At 29.7% G+C, this 12,296-nt stretch overlaps 1 protein-coding gene across 3 annotated transcripts in view; it reads right to left on the minus strand.

Moving 5' to 3' along the window:
- Nucleotides 1-12,296, minus strand: part of LOC130902750 (transcriptional activator cubitus interruptus) — a 202,011-nt gene that overhangs the window by 52,428 nt on the left and 137,287 nt on the right. The gene's annotated exons all lie outside the window — the stretch shown is intronic.

Below are 12,296 nucleotides of genomic sequence, written 5' to 3' on the forward strand. Positions count from 1 at the left end.
TAATTTTTTTTGTTTTTCGTTAAATACTTTTTTGTAGATCTGCTATAAAATCATTTACATAGAACACGGTAGCGTTGTTGTCCATAGAGTGGTGTGGGCTTACCAAGAATCGCAGTTACCACTATAAAATTATACAACTGAATCTGAAACGATCTAATGGTCGCCGTAAATAAGGCCACATGAAAGTTTTATAGATAATATCGTCATGTTCTGTTTATATCATTCTTAGTCGATATTAAGGAGTGCTTACAGTTACAGTATTCACTTCAATTTAATTTACATGAACATGGTTGAGGTGGTATAAGATTTTTTTTAATCAAAAATTCCCAAATGGTGCGAAAAGTGAAATGAAAATAAATAAAAAATACACAGGTTGTGATAAGAGAAAGAACTAAAAATTGTAATAGGATGTAAGTAGTACATAGTTAGCAGATTTACTTTTTAAAGTGGGACCCTGAATAACACCACTCGCTCTTATGAATATAGTAAACTTTGACTTAAATCCATTTAATAGAAAATTAAGGTTTATAGCTCCTAAATTGCGAATTTTCAAACAAGCATCATATTAACTCTGTTTGATAAAACGTCTCATGTCAAATCTTACATCTTTATAAAGTCCTGTTTAAATAATTCTTCCCATTCCAGTAGTCGTTTACCTAGTTGGCAGATTTACTTTTAAAGTGGGACCCTGATTAACACCACTCGCCCTTATGAATATAGCAAACTTTGACTTAAATCCATTTAATAGAAAATTAAGGTTTATAACTCCTAAATGGCGAATTTTCAAACAAGCATCATTTTAACTCTGTTTGATAAAACGTCTCATGTCAAATCTTACATCTTTATAAAGTCCTGTTTAAATAATTCTTCCCATTTCAGTAGTCGCTTTGTTTTTAAATTTTTTTCAAAATTTCAACGTAGAAATCTACGTGTAACCTTTAGTTGCATTTTCGCAATGTATAACACTTTCATAATTAAAGAAAACAGTCAAATTGTTTACATTTTACTCCGACTTGAATTCATGGATGCTTTACCAGTTTTCTAGGATTAGAGCAAACTTCATGCGCATTTATTGAGCTAATGTCTTCTAAAGACACTCAAAAAACGCAGGAACCAACGAATTCATGACCGGTTGAAAAGTAATTTGAATTAAACCATATCTTATGTAACAGTATATATATGTTGTGGTCATAGTAATCCAAAGTGAAAATATCTTGTTTATTAGTGCAAAAAACTCATTACGTAACGCTGAAGCTCATTCCACAAATTGATTGTTCACACAGCGTTAAGTAGATGATTATAAAAATCATGATGATTTGTTTGAAAATTATTTTAAGGACCATAGAACGAAATAATGAACAATCAATCAATGAACCAGAAAATATATTTCAATGTCACGGTTGACGTACTTTTAACTGTGATTTTTGTTAAGTATAAGAAGATTGTCTTGATAAATTTTGAATTGATTTGAATTAAAATGAAAGCAATGATTGATTTTCACAAAGAAAATGCGCAGTGACACTTGTCCGTAAAAACAACGAATAATTTAATGAATTGAACTTCTATAGGCTTCCATAATATTTTCACACTGCTGATTATTTTCATACCTATGAAAAAATGCTCGAGGAAAGGAAAAAATCTTTCAATAAACATAGAATAGAAAGACGAGGAAATTTTTGGTATTATTGTATCAATTTCAAATTTAAATGGGTTACTAACACGAAATTATACTAAAAAGCTTGATTCTTAGTTAGTACATCAGAAACAGAGAAAGCCTATATACGACTTTTCTTAGTTGGTTTGAGAAAATATTGGTTGGAAATCGCTATTTTTATAGTTCCAATTAATAAATTAGAAAAAAGTCAACTACGATCACATTTATTTAATTTTGATGTCTTGATCTTAATATTTTGCATTTTGGGTACCACTCATAGTTGTTGAGTATTTGGAGAGATAAAAGATCAAATTGATACACCTCACAGCATGGACTTTCTTTTTGTTGCTACCAATTAAAGATTAATGCGTAAGAGGCGGGCAACCGTCTAAATAGGATGATATACACTGTATTTTATAGTTTATAAAAGTCTTTATTATTGTTTCTTGCCGTCTAATTATTTCATATGACTGCTTCTTTTTTGTTATTAACCCGTTTTTAAATGGAGTTTTCAATAAAAGATATTCATGATTTTTAGAATACCCTAATTCTTTTGGATTAATCCGTTTCTATCCTTAGAAAAAAATAAAACAATAGCTTGCAAACACTTTATATATTATTTCGATACGATTACGTAGGTAGAAACACGATTTCAATTGTTTTGTTAACCATTGTTGACACTAAGAGAATTAATGTGCATTAGAAAGCGTTGGAGCATCCATTGAACAATTTTTATTCCAGTCTTGTAGGTTAGTTATTGCACCATAAGTAGTTAATTTTAATAATTAGGTGTTAGAACTAATTTCGTTCTGAGGTACACAAGTATGTTAGGTGAATTACTGCTGTATTAAAATTTATGACGCCTGTTCGAAATCTTGTAATAGATTAATACTTTAACGTACCTCCAAAATGGATACTTTCTATTAGGAGTGTTGTGCACTAACTTTTAATAAATAATTTAATTAGTAATAGTCCGTTCATTTAGCGGGCAAAGCAAATAAATGAAAGAAATAACATAGGCACTACAGTGTAATACAATACAAAATGGATTTTTAAGCATTCTTTAGTTTTAATACGTTAGCAAAATAAATAAAATTGACCAAGTAAACTCAAACTTAAATTCAAATTCAATAACGAACCAAGAACGCTTGAATTGACAGCAATAACTGACAGCGTTTCGACAGTGTAAAATTAATATTTGTGTAATAAATATCCATTTTCACATGAAAATTATAGTTCTTATTTTAATCTATTATTGGGGATAGAATGAATTCTTTTAATGAAAATAAAATATTAGGAACAAAAAATACACACGTTCCAAGTACGTGTTTTATGTTTGAAAAGGATTTGATGCACCTCAATAGCTTTCAAATCGTCGAGAGATAGCAGCAGATAACAGTGAAAAGAATAATGAAAAAAATGTATATTAAAAAGGTAGTTGGTTTTTCTGTCATTCATTGTGTTTCAATCATGAAATTTTTCATTTTCATTGAAAAGAATTTATTGGCATTAAGTTAATTTAACCGGAAATAACGCTTCTTATAGTGGTTACGGTGATCATAAAAAACTTTGACGACGAAGAAGTACTTTACTTATTTGTTGAAACCTGTCCAAATCGCAAAGAAATTACCAAAACTGCAGTTTGGAAGATTGAGAAACTTCTTTAGCTAGGGTTTCAAACTACAAAATCTCTCTAAAACTGGCTAACGAACGACCGACTAAATTAACACTACAAGTACAAGATGGCATGACGGCAGAATGAGATTTTGTGAATTTTCAAATCAGAATTCAGTTTACAAGTTAAATCGTATTCTCTGATAAAGTTACTTTTATGTTGAATGGTACATTAAATAACTACAATTGTAGATATAGAAGTGATACTGATCCTAGGAGGATCCGAAAACATAGAACAAATATACCTTTGAAATTTAGTATTTAGACAAAATGCAAATGTTTTAGAGTTGAAACAATTAAAACAGAAATTATAAACACATTTTGTTAGCCCTTCATTTTATCAGGTGTAAATATTTTCAAATTCAGTTTTTGTATCATACCTCAGACACGTAACGTATTGGGCGCGAATGAAATATATTAAATTCTGTTGTTTTAATAGAAAATTGGGTGCTATTTTCACTTCACTATTTATGAGATTTTATTTTTTCTTGCAGTGTGTCGGCAGCTTCAGTTGTTGCATATGCGAGCGCTGGTTTAGCCGTTATGAAATCAAATTTTTATCGGCAGATGTTTATATTTTTCAGTTTGGTTTCCCGATTTCAAAAAAATCCAAATGACAATTAAAAAGAAGTGAATCAATTGTTTTCAATTGTTTGTATCTATCTTTCAGAAAACATTAAATATATAATAAAAAAGAAAAAAAATATCTAATTATTATACCTATTATTATATTTTCAGTTTTATTAGAGATTGTCGGATTATTATATTATTCTGAATATGAATATGAATTCACCCTGTAAACACCAACACATACTGTTTTGCTTGCAGTGAGATCATTATGCGCGCAATATCCATGCATGTTCTCGAAAGTGTCAAGAAAACAATGCAAACACAAGAATAATGTCCTTTCAGGTGATATCTTAAATAAGAGTGTATGTATGGTGTTCCAGATTCTCGGCAATATAAACAACGAGGGTTTTGTGCGAAAAAAAAAATTCTACGTGTAAGATACTATCGAACAGAGGATTTAAGTAATGGTGTAATTCTTTATCGGCAAGTGGTACGACTGGAGCACCCACTAGATCACACTATTCCGTGATGGTAAAAATACTTTGGAATTTTACAATCTTTTGAAAAATGTTCATACTTCATTCGTTCAGCGTGTGAAGCAGTTTTACTTGAACGAAGACCATACAAATTTATTTAAATGTTTCTTGTTTAGAATGTTTAGCCTGTCGTGTCGTTGAAAGAAAATACTTCTTGACGTTTCGTCAGCTCGTGTGGTAAAAGTGCTAACCACACGAGTTGAAGAACGGTTTTTGTCGACGACGGCCTATTACTCGTAGCTTAAGAAACATTTGAGCATTGGACGATGGCCACGAAAGCCTTACACAATAATTAGTAAAAGGTTAAAACAACATTTATTCGAGAATACGAGAAAATATAATTTCCAAGCTTTTTTAACGGCGAGGAACCTATTAGAGAATAAGTAAAGTTCTTTCATTTCAATATAAGCAAATACCAACTAGGTTTCCTCAAACTTCATGATAAACCAATGATATGATCCACTTGAATTCTAGTTGGTTATTCAATGAGGGAGTAATGACATTAATAGCGAGTATTTATACTAAACTATCAGGAAAAAACACATTATGTTATTTCAGCTGTCAAAGATGAATATGTTATATAAATGAGTGCTGTCAAAATTTCAATAAACAACCACTGTATTCACGCAACTGACTCTTTTTTGGTCTGTAAACAAGTGATTTTACTTCGTATAACTGTCCAAGTTAAATATGTCATTTTAAACAACTTTCTCATTAAAATTTTTAACAAATAACTTAATATGACTCATGTTAAATCGTTTTTCCAAAAACTCAATGTACACTCAAAAAAGTCATCATTTTTAGACGTTTTTGAACTTTTAAAGGTGAATTTTTCATTGTAAATGAGTTTCAAGTTGTATATTTCAATAAACAATCACCGTATTCATCTGATATACAAATTATAGGCATTTGTTTGATAACTGAGCGTACGAGTATATTTGATGTGTTTTAACTGGATTAATCCCATTATCACAACTTTTTTATTCCTCTCCATAATCTTGTTGATGTTTAAGATCTTTCTGTTTTAGGAACAAACCAATTTGTTTTACCATTGAAGTCAAATTCTTCATGCCAACGTTTTGCGCCAAAATACTACATTATGATTTGATTTTGACGTGAAGTTGAATAATATTACTCAAATGACAAGAGTAAGAACTGTCCATACATTGTCAATATCTTTTTAGTAATATCTAGATGAGCTACGGGGTAACAGCCGTGTATCTCTCTCGCTAACTCTTTGACTTCTTGATATACTATTGTGTACCCCGAATTGTGCAACCAGTCTCTCTTGGTTCCTTGTAGAAACGACAAGAGCTGTTAGGAGTTTTTCCGATTTTCTTTAGGTTTTGGCTCACCAGTAATTCTTCCTACTTCATCTTTGCTTAATAGAAGGGCGTTTTGGGTAAAATAAGAATAAAAATGGAATTGTTTCAGACCTAGGGTCTTACTAGAAGTTTCTGATTTTTCTCGTTTTCCCGTTTTTCGGATTTGTCCCGAAATTCTTCGCCAGGTGATCAACTTGTTCATTGCCGTGTACTCCGGTGTGGCCAAATAGCCTCATTAGAGTAACTATGTTGTTATCTCCCAATGAGTTCAAAGATTGGGTGCGTTCCCGCTCTAGCATTGACTCAATTTCATAAGAATTAGTTTCATTTGGATTATAGATCAAAGTTGATAGAAAAAGAAGAAATAGTTTGTTGGAGGGAAATACAAAAAGTGGATAATCATAGCAAATGAATATTCAATTTAGATGAAAACTGGGTGAATCTTGACTCTCTTGAAAATCTCGCAAGACAAATTGGTTAAAATTCATATGCAGATATCTCAATTATTGGTGATGTTTTATTAAGTGAGAAACTACTAAAAGTATGCATTAAAGAGAAAACTTCGGTGTTTAGACCGTTTATGAAATGGCCAGGGTTTGTAGAATTACTATTTTCTATTTTACTATATAGTGGTAACCTTACCACTATATAACTGGAATTGCAGAGGATATATAGCAACAAATTTCTTGTTTTTGTCTATTATTGCTATTATTATGAAAAATTACAAAATAAAATCGGCTAAAAAGGATATAGGGTACTCATAAATAAAAGATGTCATGGGTGGAGAACCAAGCTGTTCAAATACTTAAATACTTGTTATATCTTTAACCAAAGATGAATCAAGTGAAGATGGCCTCGTTATATCAATATTTTATATATTAGGATAATGTTTACATTTTCAAACAATATGAATATTGTTAAAATATCCAATGTTCCATCCCTGAACATACATTCTTAGGTTTCATTTCTGAAGATACATAGTGGTTAAGCTAAAATGCCATAAACTAGTACATTAATGGAGAAGATCGTTTACAGATTCTCTAATAAGTGAAATTTGAAATGACAAATGATACACCATCACAAACTGAAAGTATAAAAGGGACAATAATAGAAAAAAAAATAATTTATACTATACCCTACTTAAGTAGGTGAGTATAAATAAATTTATAATTTTATTAGATGTATTCTATTGTTACATTCATGTTTCATGAAATTAAACTTTTTAAATAAGACATCAAGATAATCAGAACCATAGTGAATATAACAGAAATACCCACGTACATTTCATTCATTTCAAACAAATTCCTAAGAATTCAGTTTTCTAAAATCCCTGGAAATATTGATGAATGGTTTATAGCTATTCTTTATTGCCCAGTTTCGTTTTTATTCACTGCCATACACCCGTACTAAGATAGGCGGTTCCTTTTATAACAGGAAGCTTTTATACCTGCACTTTTTTTAGGATTTTTCGGTTACCTTAAACTCATCCAAAGAATTTTTAAAAGATCCAGTACAAAATAAAATGGTACATATATAATGTTATTCAAATACCTGAGCAGGTGAAAACGTTTCAGTCAATTAGTGTCGAAAAACAAGTTCTCGTTCAATTAGGAGAAAAATATTTTAAGATAGTTATCCTTAACGTGACGGTTAAAGCAATTTGTGATGTTTGGTGAAAATAACTATATGAGTGAAAAGATAATTTTCTATAAAATATTTTAGCTGCAAAGCGTGATTTTATCAATATATATTATTAAGATGTTGAAAATCCATAATCGTATAGTTTTTTATGGTTTATATACAGAATTGTAATGTAAAAAAAGTAATTATTGACAATTCTCTTGTGAATTTCGACTAGATTTTAGTATAGGTACTCCAAAAAACCTCTATATATAGCTTCACCAATAATTCTTTACCTCCGAAATTACTTTGATATTAGATTTGAATATTCTTCTAAAATAATAAATATACAAACATTAAAAGTAACAAAAATAATATAAATATAAAACTCTTTCTATCGATAAAGAATCATCATAAGCATCATCATTTTCCTCACTATCCACAGAAATAATCTTTGTTTCTTCTATTAACATATCAAGTTTACAAAATCTTAGTTTGCTATAATATGTCTAAGGCAGTTGTCCAGTGATTTGATATGGAGTCACATATTGGCTCAATGTTCTTCACATAAATAAAGTTTTTTCTAATGAATCTGCAATATTTCTTTGGTTAGTAGCCAATGTTTTGTCCATTTATATGACAGGATCGGTTGGTAATAAGTTAGTAGCTGTCAGTTTTGCTATGGTAGTCTTTCAAACAAATTCTACCAAGCCTCTATCAACAAAAATTCCTTCATTATACATGATAATTAAACAGCGACCTTTACACTTTCGGAATGTTAAGCACTAGACAACCCCCTTTCAAGTGCTTGACAAGTATTTGCGTATTTTGTCTATTGTTCTCAATTTTATAATCGCCTTTAAGCTCCTTAGTACTGGCAGCACTAAATGGGCAAAAATATAATAAAATTCTTGAAATGTATTGGTCAATCCTGTCCTAAAGAATCGAAAACAGTGCTATTTGACGATAAAATGTCAGTAACATTATGAGAGAATCAAAGCTGAAAATAGATCAAAATTTGTTACTAATTGGTTGTTTATTTATATTTTTTCAATATAAATATTACATTATATTATAAAGCAATATAAAATTTGAATAAAAAATATTTTTTTCGAGCTCGAAATTGTGGAAAACGAAAATATTTGAGCGTTCTGAACACAAATAATAGATGGCAGGTACACCGTTTATTCAGATTTTTCCTAATTACTATTGGAAACTCACGGTTTAAGGTAGCTTGCCCGGTTTATAAGAATACAGAATATATAACTTGAACGGTATTGAATTTTTGAACGGTATGTTCGGTTGAAGAACCGCGGTATGCAATCGTGTTCGTGGTTTACTAATTTTACTGATTGACGAAGACTGACTCTTTTTAAAATTTTCATTTTTTCTTAATGTTTTCTTAGTAGGAAGGAGTCGAAGATAGTGGCAGTAGGAAACTCATACTCGAATTCAAATTAGAAAGAGAACAGAGGTGATTAGGAAAAGAAAGTAAGTTCGAATGACCATCTTCTTAAATATTTCTTCAACTGAGAAAACCCGAAGTAATAAAGCAATTAACTAAATATACTTGAAAACGAAGATTTCTCAGAAAGGGATTAAAAAAGAGGCCCGAGCAGATAAAGTCGTAAATTTACTAAATAGGTCTGCATCTCATTAACGTTCGCGTTTTACAATTAATACGAATATGTTTTATAAAAGTTGGCAACTATACGGTATGGAAAAATGTTTGGCTAAAATACTTTTGACGTATTATAAACTAACTCAATTCATATGTGAAATTTACATTTTGAAACAATACTCGTTAGTAATATCTGATTTCCATTTATATCGTTTTATGCTGAATGAGATATTAACATCATTCCGATTAGCAACAAAATTATTGTTTCCATAGCATCACATATTAGTCTGTTTTCACTTCCAATCTTCTGATATTTAGGTATTATTACTTGTTACTGCCAGTTTAAAGGCAAACTAGCATTGTTGTCGAATTTTTGTAACCGGATTGGTATAGGTATTTTCTTCTGTAAACAAGAAAATGTATTTTCTTCGGATAAATTGTTTCGATTTGATTGAGTTTTCTCTCTGTTTCTGTTTTAGGTGTTAGTGTAATACTTCCATCCTTTCATTGCTTCAAATGTCTATAAATTGTTGTTTCTTCAGTTCCAGTCATATCTGAGCACTAGAAAGATTACTCCGAACAATTCTATTGAAATGTTCATGAACAAGAGTATCATGTATATTTAACATCATTTTTCATATGAACAATCACAATACACATACACGGGTATGCTGAATTGTCGGCTCAAATTTGGCACGCTGAAATCAGATGTTTTCTGGGCCATTAAGATTAGGTACGATTGGATGTATTCACTGAGTTTTTTAATACTTTGGTTTAAAAAAAGACTTGGCGAAGTAGTGGATAGGACCCTGTGGTCGAAAGGATAAAATTAATTTAAAATATGGTGAATGAATGTCGTAATCCCAGCATAACACACACAATTCCAATTTTTTTCCAATAAGTCTTCTTATTTATGTTGTGTCGATTCATCCGTAGAATTATTAACAAAAACTGTTCCAGTGTGGTTGGAAATGTTTAGATAATATCCCCCTTATTTATGTGTTATTCATTTTATAACTTTTTTGTTTCATTCATTTCGATTAGTATAGTTCTTTATAATGCAAAGTGTCTAGGTTTAAAACATTGTTTGTTTACCTATATATGATTCAATCAACGAAATAAATAAAAATATACCCATAATAAAGCAGAAACAATATTTTTTATTCATAATAGTCTTTTATTTCTTGGAACAGGCAGAAAATTATATTCCCTTTAAACCGCCTTAATCATATCAATAATACATATATTGATATGTCTTTGCTTCAAATATTACTTTTGAAATCAAAATAAAACTGGTATACAGCATATATTATACTTCACATTTTGATTCCAACGTGACGTCACATTCTGCTATAGAGATCGCGCGTGTGAACGATTACATGGCACTTCAATTCTACAGAAGTGTATCTAGATGTTTTTGTCTTCTTTATTGTGAAAATGCAATTGATAAATATAATTTCATAAAATAATTTTTTTTAAGTAAGTTCATATTAATTTTCAATTGTAAATCTTTTATATCTGTAGAGATTTTATACTCAACATTGTTTTGTAGATTAAAACTGGGAAATTCCAGCCCATAATTGAGTTTCTTTGATACAATCTCTTATTTATAACATTCTAAATGCAACAAATTGCAATCTAACCAAAAGGAACTTCAGTTTTCTTTTAAGCAACCTACACTTTTCCGTATTCGAGATTTTAAAATTCAAATAGATTTCAATTTTTGAATTAATTTATTTATCTTTTTAAATACTACATAATTTGTTCATTCTTAATATTTATTTTCAGTTTATTTACCGTAAAATCAGATTAAATATTATTTCAAAACAGCATTGATCATATCGACCAATAACTTCACTTCAGCAAAGGAAAGAAATTAATCGATATTCTTATTTGTTTGTTTTAACAATAAATATATTTTATTTTGGAACAAATAATCCTAAACATTGTAGTTTGACATGTTGGGGTTTACTTCCTGGGTTATAAAAATTATATGAATTAATTTTCTAATTAACTGAAGTAACGAAGAAATTCCTTCTTCCTCCTCGAAAGAAAGGGTATCGCTTTTTACTTAGGAACCTAAGTAGATCAAAACCAGTCGAGAGGTTTTTTTCTCCTTAAGTCCTTTTAAATTGATTAAATTAGTTGTAATTCATATTGATCTATGTACGATATCTTTGAAAAAAGAGTATCGGTAATTTTCATTGAATCAAAATTAAATGAGTTATCAATCTTGTTTACTACTAAATTTAAACTTACAAAGACAATACGAGTGAGCAAAATATATGTAAGCATTAAAAAAACAAAATTTAAGGAAGTAATTTGCGATAATTTACTATGTTCTTGTTTTATGTTTCTTCGTCTCCTTCTTATATGTTATTAACATTGTTACAATAGAAAAAGAAAAAGCAATTGATTCCAACAAATTATTCGACGGCAAAGATTAGTAAAAAGTATGTAATCAAAACATTACATTGACCATCTGATCATTAACATATTAAGATCATCGTCTTTAAAGGAGAGATAAATTACCAACCAATTAATATTTTTATAAGACATTTATATTTGAATTCTCGGGTTGTGTATCTAAAAAAATATTTATTTATCTACATGACAGTGTTAAAACGAAATTTATGGACAAATGGATACGTAGACCTTTTTTATTCGGCTTGTCAAATATAGAAAAATAATACACCGGAGCTATAGAATTTAGGACCGGACTTGATTTTACCTAAATTTGAAGATAACGCAACTACCAGGCTTGTTTTAATATTGAACAAAATTGATTAACAAAATCTCATCAGTTTTAACAGCTCTAAACAATTATTTTTGAGCTGGTATATTTTTTATTAGTCGAATTATAGCGGGCAGATAATCACTTAACAAAGAAAACAAAAATGTAAAGAGTATATGAGGTTATGAAGGTGTCAGTCCTACGAGTTTGGTAACTTTTGCAATTACCAACTCTTAAGGTGAACCGATATAATTCGTGCTGTTAAAAGTAAGGTTATTTTGAATAAGTTCAATTTATTATGAGGTAAATTCATGTTTGTGTCCTTTTGTTTTATTAATGAAGGTAGAAAGGTATAAGATCAAATCTAACTTTTTTAATGTATAAATCCAACAATACATTAAAACTATTGTTGAGTAATATAATAAAGTACTAGATTTGGAGAAGAGTGGTATTTACAAAAAAAGCTGTAATGAATGTGGTAAGAAGTATGTTAGGCAGACTAAGAAGTCTGTTAATATCCAGTTTAAGGAGCACTCAGCTCATTTAAAATATCAACAAACAC

The sequence above is a fragment of the Diorhabda carinulata genome, chromosome X (genome assembly GCF_026250575.1).
Source record: "Diorhabda carinulata isolate Delta chromosome X, icDioCari1.1, whole genome shotgun sequence".
In the NCBI taxonomy this organism is placed as follows: Eukaryota; Metazoa; Arthropoda; class Insecta; order Coleoptera; family Chrysomelidae; genus Diorhabda; species Diorhabda carinulata.